The sequence below is a fragment of the Formica exsecta genome, unplaced genomic scaffold (genome assembly GCF_003651465.1).
Source record: "Formica exsecta isolate Colony F162 unplaced genomic scaffold, ASM365146v1 scaffold451, whole genome shotgun sequence".
Taxonomy (NCBI): domain Eukaryota; kingdom Metazoa; phylum Arthropoda; class Insecta; order Hymenoptera; family Formicidae; genus Formica; species Formica exsecta.
In genome coordinates this window covers 385,226-396,667 of record NW_021851748.1, presented here as the reverse complement: position 1 = coordinate 396,667, position 11,442 = coordinate 385,226, and the positions used below count along the sequence as shown (strand labels likewise).

Below are 11,442 nucleotides of genomic sequence, written 5' to 3'. Positions count from 1 at the left end.
ATTATATTTGTTTGTCTACTGATTTCCTTTTACTTTAAAATTTAAATTTAAAAAAAAAAAAAAAAAAAAAACATTCTTCCGCGAGATAAAATTCCATTTTCCCAGTTGACAAACTATTTTTCAAATTCTACTCATTTCAAGCATCAGTAGTTTCAGACGTTATCGCGATTTATTTTGTGCCAAAAAGAGAGAGAGAGAGAAAGATCGTAATTTTTTTAAAATATTTTTCGAAGTGTACGAAAAGAATTTGAGAAATATTCTCTTAGCGAGAAAATTATACATGTCTGTGTTTGAGGAATTTATCAGATCTCATTCGTTGTCATGAGAAAAATCACCATAGCATCGTTTCATTCATCGTTCCAGATTCTCAAGGATAATGAGGGACAAGAGAGATCCGCGTGTTTTATACTTCATCTTTCAAACGTTATTTTGCATCGTAATATTCGTCGCGTCGACGGAAACGCGGCCGTCTCGCGAACATCCCGTGCAAGACTACTTGACGTTTAGTGCGAATGTCTATCTATTTATCCGTCCGCTGGCCAAGGACGCACTTGTCGACGGCGCGTAACACCTAACGCGATAGAGTTACGCGCTACTAATGTGTGTCACGCGTACGTCGATTGCGTCACGTCAGTCTCTCTCGTCGGGACCGGACCCCGTCTTCCGCCGCGACGCGACGATCCAAGTGCCAAAGAAACGGACGTTCCCGGAAATTGCGATTAATCGCATGGTTATCGTGCGTACAGATGTTCGACGCTCTGACGCACGAGTCAATCTTCATCCTTTATACAAAAGTCGCGTGTAATATGTTTTAAAATAACATGTGACTAGATAAAAAAAGTATCTAAAAATAAGTACAGTAATTATTCATCTTTTGCAATCTTTCATCATTGAATTCAATTATTAAACGTTATATTAATATTATATTAGATCTTCGTAAATGTATGTTATTTTTGAAAATACATATAATTTTTTAACCTATAAAATGCGATATATAAAAAAATAATTCTTGTATTTAAAAAGTGTACTAAAGAATTTGCATACTCGGTCATTATTTTTTATTCATTCAATTCGATATTTTTTTTCGAAAAAAACAACTTTTGTTTTTCCAAAATATCATGTACTTATAATCCGTATAAAAAGATAAAAACACATCTGCTAAAGAAATTGTTATTGAAAAATTTTTTAAAAGCTTTGCTCTTTTTTAGAGAACATCAATTCAGTTATAATACAAAACTGCATTTAATTTATTCAGAGGAACTCTCAGTAATAATGTTTAAAAGATATATTTCTGGGAAAAATGTCATTTAGACATTTTTTAGTTTGAAATCCGTGAAACGTCATCGCGAGAAATATTTCTCACGCGAAGAGGAACGCGTGAGAAATAGATGGATATACAGCAAAAAATACATTCGTTTTGTATTAAAACACAAGCGCATTGTATCAATATGCGATATATATTTCCTCTCATGTGTTGAAATTTATGAAATTTCATCTCGATGGGAAAAATATAGTTGAATATTAGCCGCCGCTATAACAGCGAACGTATCTATAAGGTTTCCATCCGCAAAAGATAAGTTAGGATGCAAACATGTGCGCCGAAAGGCGTGTAGTTGAAGCGAACTAGCTCTCGCCTAGACACTCGACAGACTCCGCGCGCTTTCCACAATAGTAGGAAGAGCGCTAAAAATAATCCACCCCGGCATCACCGCGTTCTGGCCTTGGCCAGCTTCGGTCCTCGCAACCTGACCGTACCGGCACTCTCTACGACAGGCCTCCTCTTTCTCCACCTCCTCCCCCATCCTCCCTCCGTACACTTCACCTACACATTCCCGCACGTGGACAGCCGTTGCGTGGGTGCAAGACGTTTTTTAACCTTCCTCGCCGCGCGGAGGATCGATTAAAAGTTCGCTCCTTTCTTTCGCCGACTCGCTCTTGCGACTCCCGTTTAACCCTTTTATTCGGCGGTGAACTGGAAAAAAGACTGGAAAAAATTATTGTTCTATGTCTCGAGATGAGACGAACAGAAATAAGACAAATTAATTTCAGTACAACGCGGCTCTTTGTTCTCCAACATTTTATTTCGAATTTTTACGAAGTTTAAGGAGAAGCGAACAGATTGATTTCAAGGAATTCGTCAACGAGTCGAAATCCTCGCTGTCGAATGAAACATAAACCGGGAACATCATTAAGGACAGTCTCCCATAAGGGCAGCTTCGACAGCCGCAGATCGTCGTTGAACAGCGATCATTAAAGATGTTTTAACGAGAAGCCGCGTGCACAGACGGGGACAATAGATAGGAATCGCGAGATCCGCCGTCTCCCGCTTTAGATCTCTATTGATCGGACGCGTGCACAGCCTGCACCGACTTTCCATCCGCTCGCTGTACGTCCGTTGGAGAACGAGATATTAAACTGAAAAGGAGACACATTAAATCCCTTGCCCGCGTGATTTAGTTGACAAAGTAGCGCGTTACAGCCGTGCGCGAGAGAGAAGATACGGCTTTAACCCGGCATGCCGTCTCTCGTGGCATCCTACTGGATATTATCGTAATGCACATGGCAACAAAATACGAGCGGGAAACACGACCCCGCGGACTATTTTAAAATAAAAAAAGTCATTGTTTAAGCGTCTTTCGGAATCCGATATCCGTATTAGTGTTTAGTCTGGCGTCGCATTTCACCGGGTAGACGCGCCGGCTCGTACTGCACGTGCCATCATTTCTCGATTTCTCCCTCGCCCCCCTCCCCCCTCCCCCCTCCCTCTTCTCTTGTCCGCGATCTGTCTTTGCCGAAAGTTTTGCCTCATCGAGCATTAATTACAATATTTTTAAATTTCAATGTAATTTTTATATATTTAAAGCACATTTGTTAATAAAATTTAACAATAATAAGTTCGCGCGCCAATACTCGCTCTTTGGCTCTTATCTAGGGTGACCAATTGTCCCGAATTTTCCGGGACATCCCGATTTTCGGCTCTCATTAGAAGCGTCTCGAAAGAATCTTAAATGGGACGCTATTTGTCCCGATTTTTCACATAACATAAAATAAATAATATAAAACATAATAATAAATTGTTTTTAATTTTATTTTAAGAACTTTATCAATTTAATTTTAAACTAATGATTATTTGTATTAAAAAATAATAAAAGCCTATGTTTTGTTGATTGTTTGATATTGAGTATGAATAGTAAATACAAACCAAAGATAAGAGTCAAGATAGGAGTCAACCATTAAATTAATCAATCTAAAATTAAATACAAAACGAACCTCCATAGTCGAAGGCTGGTTCTTTCTATAATATTAGCCGGTATTATAAAAAAAAAAAACTCAATAAAATTGCAATATTATAACTGCATTATGTTTCATAATTAAAATTATATCAATAAAAAGCCCCGATTTTTTTATTGTGTCCCGGTTTTTTAAGGTCGATATCCCGAAATTGGTTGATCAAAAGTTGATCACCCAACTCTTATCTGTCAGTTTTCCCACTTAATTACAACATTCTTCGTCAGTCAGAAATATTCGCTATTATATCTCTCGTAAAATCTGATATTGCTTATAACTCGCAGAATATTAATAGCTCGACGCTTTTCTATCCAACAGTAATCGATCGAAGATTTTAAATCCATGGGAGAATCTTTCATTAAAATTCAAAGCGAGAAGAATGAGAAGACATCTTATAAAATACTGCTTAAAGATTAAAGGGGAAAAAAAAAACGTAATACACTCTTCTTCCCTAAATTATATCGTTATATAAATTTTTTTTACGAATTATTTTCATTGATCGATATCTTCGAGATAAGAAAAAAATGAACGCCTTTTTAATTTATCGCAAAGATGGCGAATCGTGGGATCGCGTCGCACGCAAGCTACCTCGCAGTCTCCAACTCATAGATCACGACGACGGGGCGTATTGTCTCTCCCTCTTGCTCGTTAACGTCTGTGTGCGCGCCTATTATCCGACTCTATTTTCCAATCTATCCTCGTACACGAGGCGCACCTTGTCTCGTCCAGGCCGCTGCTAGTCTTCTTCTCCAAGCGAGTGCGGAGCGATGCGCTCTTTGTCTCGCACTCCAAATAGGCGGCACTCAAGACTCGGCACAAAGAGCGGCGAATCCGGCCGAGACGTGATAACGGAGAGCAAGAAAGCTCAAGATAAGACCGAGGTCCCTCGCAATCGCGCCGCTCTATAACGTCGACTCATTCTCGAGGGAATATATACAGACACGTATACGGTACGTTCGTACGTTGTTGATAGCCTAATCGCTAGGCTAATCGAGTTGAGTCTCCAAATTGAAATTGATCGTAAGCTGTGAAGAGAACGATTTCATACTCGCCCCATTAATATTATATCAAATTTTATTACACCCTGTGAACATTTTTTATTCAATTCTTCAACGATATTATTGTCGCTTTTATAGCATATTAATAGATTAAATTTTAAAGAGATCTATCATAAAACGAGAAAGCCTTCAAGAAGTAATTACAATAATAAGTCGTAAAAAATATTGATGTAAATATTTTTTTTACGAGTGGTTATACATATATATATATATATAAACACACAAGCGCATTGTATCAATATGTTTTAAAATAACATGTGACTAGATAAAAAAAGTATCTAAAAATAAGTACAGTAATTATTCATCTTTTGCAATCTTTCATCATTGAATTCAATTATTAAACGTTATATTAATATTATATTAGATCTTCGTAAATGTATGTTATTTTTGAAAATACATATAATTTTTTAACCTATAAAATGCGATATATAAAAAAATAATTCTTGTATTTAAAAAGTGTACTAAAGAATTTGCATACTCGGTCATTATTTTTTATTCATTCAATTCGATATTTTTTTTCGAAAAAAACAACTTTTGTTTTTCCAAAATATCATGTACTTATAATCCGTATAAAAAGATAAAAACACATCTGCTAAAGAAATTGTTATTGAAAAATTTTTTAAAAGCTTTGCTCTTTTTTAGAGAACATCAATTCAGTTATAATACAAAACTGCATTTAATTTATTCAGATCCCTCTTCTCTTGTCCGCGATCTGTCTTTGCCGAAAGTTTTGCCTCATCGAGCATTAATTACAATATTTTTAAATTTCAATGTAATTTTTATATATTTAAAGCACATTTGTTAATAAAATTTAACAATAATAAGTTCGCGCGCCAATACTCGCTCTTTGGCTCTTATCTAGGGTGACCAATTGTCCCGAATTTTCCGGGACATCCCGATTTTCGGCTCTCATTAGAAGCGTCTCGAAAGAATCTTAAATGGGACGCTATTTGTCCCGATTTTTCACATAACATAAAATAAATAATATAAAACATAATAATAAATTGTTTTTAATTTTATTTTAAGAACTTTATCAATTTAATTTTAAACTAATGATTATTTGTATTAAAAAATAATAAAAGCCTATGTTTTGTTGATTGTTTGATATTGAGTATGAATAGTAAATACAAACCAAAGATAAGAGTCAAGATAGGAGTCAACCATTAAATTAATCAATCTAAAATTAAATACAAAACGAACCTCCATAGTCGAAGACTGGTTCTTTCTATAGTATTAGCCGGTATTATAAAAAAAAAAACTCAATAAAATTGCAATATTATAACTGCATTATGTTTCATAATTAAAATTATATCAATAAAAAGCCCCGATTTTTTTATTGTGTCCCGGTTTTTTAAGGTCGATATCCCGAAATTGGTTGATCAAAAGTTGATCACCCAACTCTTATCTGTCAGTTTTCCCACTTAATTACAACATTCTTCGTCAGTCAGAAATATTCGCTATTATATCTCTCGTAAAATCTGATATTGCTTATAACTCGCAGAATATTAATAGCTCGACGCTTTTCTATCCGACAGTAATCGATCGAAGATTTTAAATCCATGGGAGAATCTTTCATTAAAATTCAAAGCGAGAAGAATGAGAAGACATCTTATAAAATACTGCTTAAAGATTAAAGGGGAAAAAAAAAACGTAATACACTCTTCTTCCCTAAATTATATCGTTATATAAATTTTTTTTACGAATTATTTTCATTGATCGATATCTTCGAGATAAGAAAAAAATGAACGCCTTTTTAATTTATCGCAAAGATGGCGAATCGTGGGATCGCGTCGCACGCAAGCTACCTCGCAGTCTCCAACTCATAGATCACGACGACGGGGCGTATTGTCTCTCCCTCTTGCTCGTTAACGTCTGTGTGCGCGCCTATTATCCGACTCTATTTTCCAATCTATCCTCGTACACGAGGCGCACCTTGTCTCGTCCAGGCCGCTGCTAGTCTTCTTCTCCAAGCGAGTGCGGAGCGATGCGCTCTTTGTCTCGCACTCCAAATAGGCGGCACTCAAGACTCGGCACAAAGAGCGGCGAATCCGGCCGAGACGTGATAACGGAGAGCAAGAAAGCTCAAGATAAGACCGAGGTCCCTCGCAATCGCGCCGCTCTATAACGTCGACTCATTCTCGAGGGAATATATACAGACACGTATACGGTACGTTCGTACGTTGTTGATAGCCTAATCGCTAGGCTAATCGAGTTGAGTCTCCAAATTGAAATTGATCGTAAGCTGTGAAGAGAACGATTTCATACTCGCCCCATTAATATTATATCAAATTTTATTACACCCTGTGAACATTTTTTATTCAATTCTTCAACGATATTATTGTCGCTTTTATAGCATATTAATAGATTAAATTTTAAAGAGATCTATCATAAAACGAGAAAGCCTTCAAGAAGTAATTACAATAATAAGTCGTAAAAAATATTGATGTAAATATTTTTTTTACGAGTGGTTATACATATATATATATATATAAACACACAAGCGCATTGTATCAATATGTTTTAAAATAACATGTGACTAGATAAAAAAAGTATCTAAAAATAAGTACAATAATTATTCATCTTTTGCAATCTTTCATCATTGAATTCAATCATTAAATATTATATCAATATTATATTAAATTTTCGTAAATGTATAATATATATATATACACGATTGTCGATTTCTCTTTTCAACATCAAAAAAAAAAACTCAATAAAATTGCAATATTATAACTGCATTATGTTTCATAATTAAAATTATATCAATAAAAAGCCCCGATTTTTTTATTGTGTCCCGGTTTTTTAAGGTCGATATCCCGAAATTGGTTGATCAAAAGTTGATCACCCAACTCTTATCTGTCAGTTTTCCCACTTAATTACAACATTCTTCGTCAGTCAGAAATATTCGCTATTATATCTCTCGTAAAATCTGATATTGCTTATAACTCGCAGAATATTAATAGCTCGACGCTTTTCTATCCGACAGTAATCGATCGAAGATTTTAAATCCATGGGAGAATCTTTCATTAAAATTCAAAGCGAGAAGAATGAGAAGACATCTTATAAAATACTGCTTAAAGATTAAAGGGGAAAAAAAAAACGTAATACACTCTTCTTCCCTAAATTATATCGTTATATAAATTTTTTTTACGAATTATTTTCATTGATCGATATCTTCGAGATAAGAAAAAAATGAACGCCTTTTTAATTTATCGCAAAGATGGCGAATCGTGGGATCGCGTCGCACGCAAGCTACCTCGCAGTCTCCAACTCATAGATCACGACGACGGGGCGTATTGTCTCTCCCTCTTGCTCGTTAACGTCTGTGTGCGCGCCTATTATCCGACTCTATTTTCCAATCTATCCTCGTACACGAGGCGCACCTTGTCTCGTCCAGGCCGCTGCTAGTCTTCTTCTCCAAGCGAGTGCGGAGCGATGCGCTCTTTGTCTCGCACTCCAAATAGGCGGCACTCAAGACTCGGCACAAAGAGCGGCGAATCCGGCCGAGACGTGATAACGGAGAGCAAGAAAGCTCAAGATAAGACCGAGGTCCCTCGCAATCGCGCCGCTCTATAACGTCGACTCATTCTCGAGGGAATATATACAGACACGTATACGGTACGTTCGTACGTTGTTGATAGCCTAATCGCTAGGCTAATCGAGTTGAGTCTCCAAATTGAAATTGATCGTAAGCTGTGAAGAGAACGATTTCATACTCGCCCCATTAATATTATATCAAATTTTATTACACCCTGTGAACATTTTTTATTCAATTCTTCAACGATATTATTGTCGCTTTTATAGCATATTAATAGATTAAATTTTAAAGAGATCTATCATAAAACGAGAAAGCCTTCAAGAAGTAATTACAATAATAAGTCGTAAAAAATATTGATGTAAATATTTTTTTTACGAGTGGTTATACATATATATATATATATAAACACACAAGCGCATTGTATCAATATGTTTTAAAATAACATGTGACTAGATAAAAAAAGTATCTAAAAATAAGTACAATAATTATTCATCTTTTGCAATCTTTCATCATTGAATTCAATCATTAAATATTATATTAATATTATATTAAATTTTCGTAAATGTATAATATATATATATACACGATTGTCGATTTCTCTTTTCAACATCCCTAGCTCGAACAATCGCGGAGTCTCGGTCATCCTATCGCGATGCACGCGATACTCGTGGATGCACTCGGCGAAGCCGCGCAGTGCATACGTTGCATACGCACACACGTACACAGTGCTCATCGAATGAGAGTGAGAGAGAGGGGAAGAGAGAGAGGGGGGGAGGGGGAGAGTCGTTCAAACGAGGGGCCCGCAGCGCCTGGGCTTTGGGCCTCGTCGCGTGTTTTTGCCCCCCGTCTGGTCCCCACCGCGGCTCATCGTTTTTTGTCTGGTGCACCGCATGCTCTGCACAGCTCACCTCACCTCCTCTTCAGTTCGCTCGACGTACCACCTCCTCCTCCTCCTCCTCCTCCACCCCCTTCTTTTTCTGTCGAGTTCTTGTCGTGCTCTCTCTCTTTCTCTCTCTCTCTCTCTCTCTCTCTCTCTCTGCCTTTCAATCAGGGCCGGCGTGGGTAGGTATAAGTATGCTTACGATACTTCGTTTGCGAAGTATCGATGCTGAATATTTTCGATCACTTGGATATAATAAAAATATATTCTCTCTATAAAATTTTAATTTATGTTTGTAATATGTATATAAAGAATTCAAGGTTTTTATTTATTTATTTATTTATTATTATTTATTATTTTTATATGAAAACAGATTTATAAAATTTTCCCCGGAAGAAAGTGATAGATATTTGATCTTGAGAATTTTATCCGAGTTTTTTAGATTTGAAATTGATTTAAATTAAATTTTTCTTTAAATTCCGAATTGTTAAAGATCATATCAAAAATTTTATTTTCCACTAAGAAGAACTTTATGCAATAAATATGCGTGACACCGAAACGTTGCTATTTTTGGAATTATAACCGAAATTGCTCGTGCAACGACATACTATAATGATACCGAATGAAATAAATTATTCGTGTCCGATACAAACAAGCTTTGAAAGCGTACATCTTTCGTTTTAAATTATTTCGTAATTTTCGATGCCATGCAGCCTACATTTTAATTCTTCTGGAAACTTCATTATCAATATAACTCGAGCCATTACTAAATTTTTCTACATAATCAAATAATAAAGAAATGAAAGATACTGTTTTATCCTCGCATTTTTGTGAAAATTAAAAAATTCGTCGAAAGAATTGATTACAAAAAAAAAAAGAGCAAACTGTTTTACATCGAATCGCAAAAACAAACGGTTAAAGAAAGCGACGCGACACGAGCATCGATATAAATCGCCGGTTCGACGAATATTCGTGACCCGTCCCTGCTCTCTCAATCTCGTCGTCATCGGTCCTTCGCCGCGCTGCATCCGAGCTGTATCTCCCTGGGGCCCCGAGACACGCGCACGGACACGCGTGTCCCTGCCATGAGGTAGAAGAGGAGGAAAACAAGGAAGCGGTGGAGGCCATCGCGCGTCGAACGAAGCCGGAGAGACCGAGAAGCTGTTCCGCGATCGCTACCGAGAGGCGGCCGGCGAGAAGGGGAGGGAAGATACGGTCGCTCGATCTCTCGATGCACCTGCCGACGTTGACGTTCGCGGAGCCGAACGGCGTTTCGCGATCAGACCGTACGATGCTCAAAAAGGATCGCGAGATCTCGATAACAATGGTTCGGCCTTTCTGCGACTCGAGAGTCTGTCCTTTTCATGAATTTTCTTGTTGATCTCGACGCATTGAGTGTTCCGCCAATTTCGATTAATTGTTTAAATGTCTGTTGAAAAATTGAAAATTCAATAGTAAAGAATATTAGCTCTAAAGAATCGTCATTCTTTATAAATCTCAGAAATATTATATAATTTTTTAACAATATACAGGGTGTTTCCTAAATAGGTACACAAACTTGAAGGGGATATTTGTTGGCTTGTTTTAAGAAGAAAAGGTCCTATAAACATGTGTTCTAAATTGCTTCGTTTTTAAAATACAGGGTGTCAAAATTGTGCAAAGAAAATTAAAATTTCAAAAATGTGGAAAACGTTTAAAGATATTTTATTCAAATTTATTACATATATAATACATAAATTTATTACATATTATTACATACTTTTATTACATATTATTACATTTTTTTTTATTATTACATTTTATACATTTATTACATATTATTACATATACAGAAACACCCTGTATAATGATTTCTCTAAAAAGGTGTGAAGAAAAAATTATCTTCTTAAAATCATTTTGCACATGATGAAATTTTTATTTTAAAAATAGGTCTCGTAATGGGTTAATTGGCTTTATTAATGGTACATGTGACTTGTTAAGATACATGATTTGATAACTGAACACTTTTATGGGAATTTTTAATAAAGATTTTTGTCAGAATACCAGAGGAAGACGGATCACACGCGCTTCTTTTCGCTTGGAATCAAATGTGAATGTATCATATAATCAGACGCCAATTAGTGACTAGCTGCTCCCTAACGAATTTATTACCACACCAAATACGTGTATTTCTTTTGATTTATGTGCGTTTAGCTGCACGCTCTGATGAAACGATATTACTTGACTGATTATAACGGCTCGCTCTCTGTATATGTTAGACGCGAGACGCGTCTTTACGACCGCGATTATGCTCGCGAGTCCTTGGCAGCAGCAAGGAAAATGACATTTAATCGTTTCCACGTGTCGATGATATGTGTGTCGACTCGGCGAACCGTGCATAGGACATGACTCGCGTCACGATCGTTGAGTTCTAACAACTTAGTTAGTCCTGAGATACACGACACGCGAAAGTACATGCGGTATTAACACTATTTATCTTTATATCATACATTTCTGTAAGTAACAAATTTTTATTCATTTCTTTTATTCATATCATTGACGTATCATTTAATGTACCCTATTCTCATTTTTATACTACACACATAGTGTATTGTTGGAATTGTTATATTGTATTTTTGCACACATGTATGCGTATATAATTTACACACATTATATGGTAAATTAAATGCTAAAAAAAA

General features: G+C 36.2%; 1 protein-coding gene across 1 annotated transcript in view; it reads left to right on the top strand.

Moving 5' to 3' along the window:
• Positions 1-11,442, top strand: part of LOC115240828 — a 92,918-nt gene that overhangs the window by 12,235 nt on the left and 69,241 nt on the right. The window lies entirely within an intron of this gene.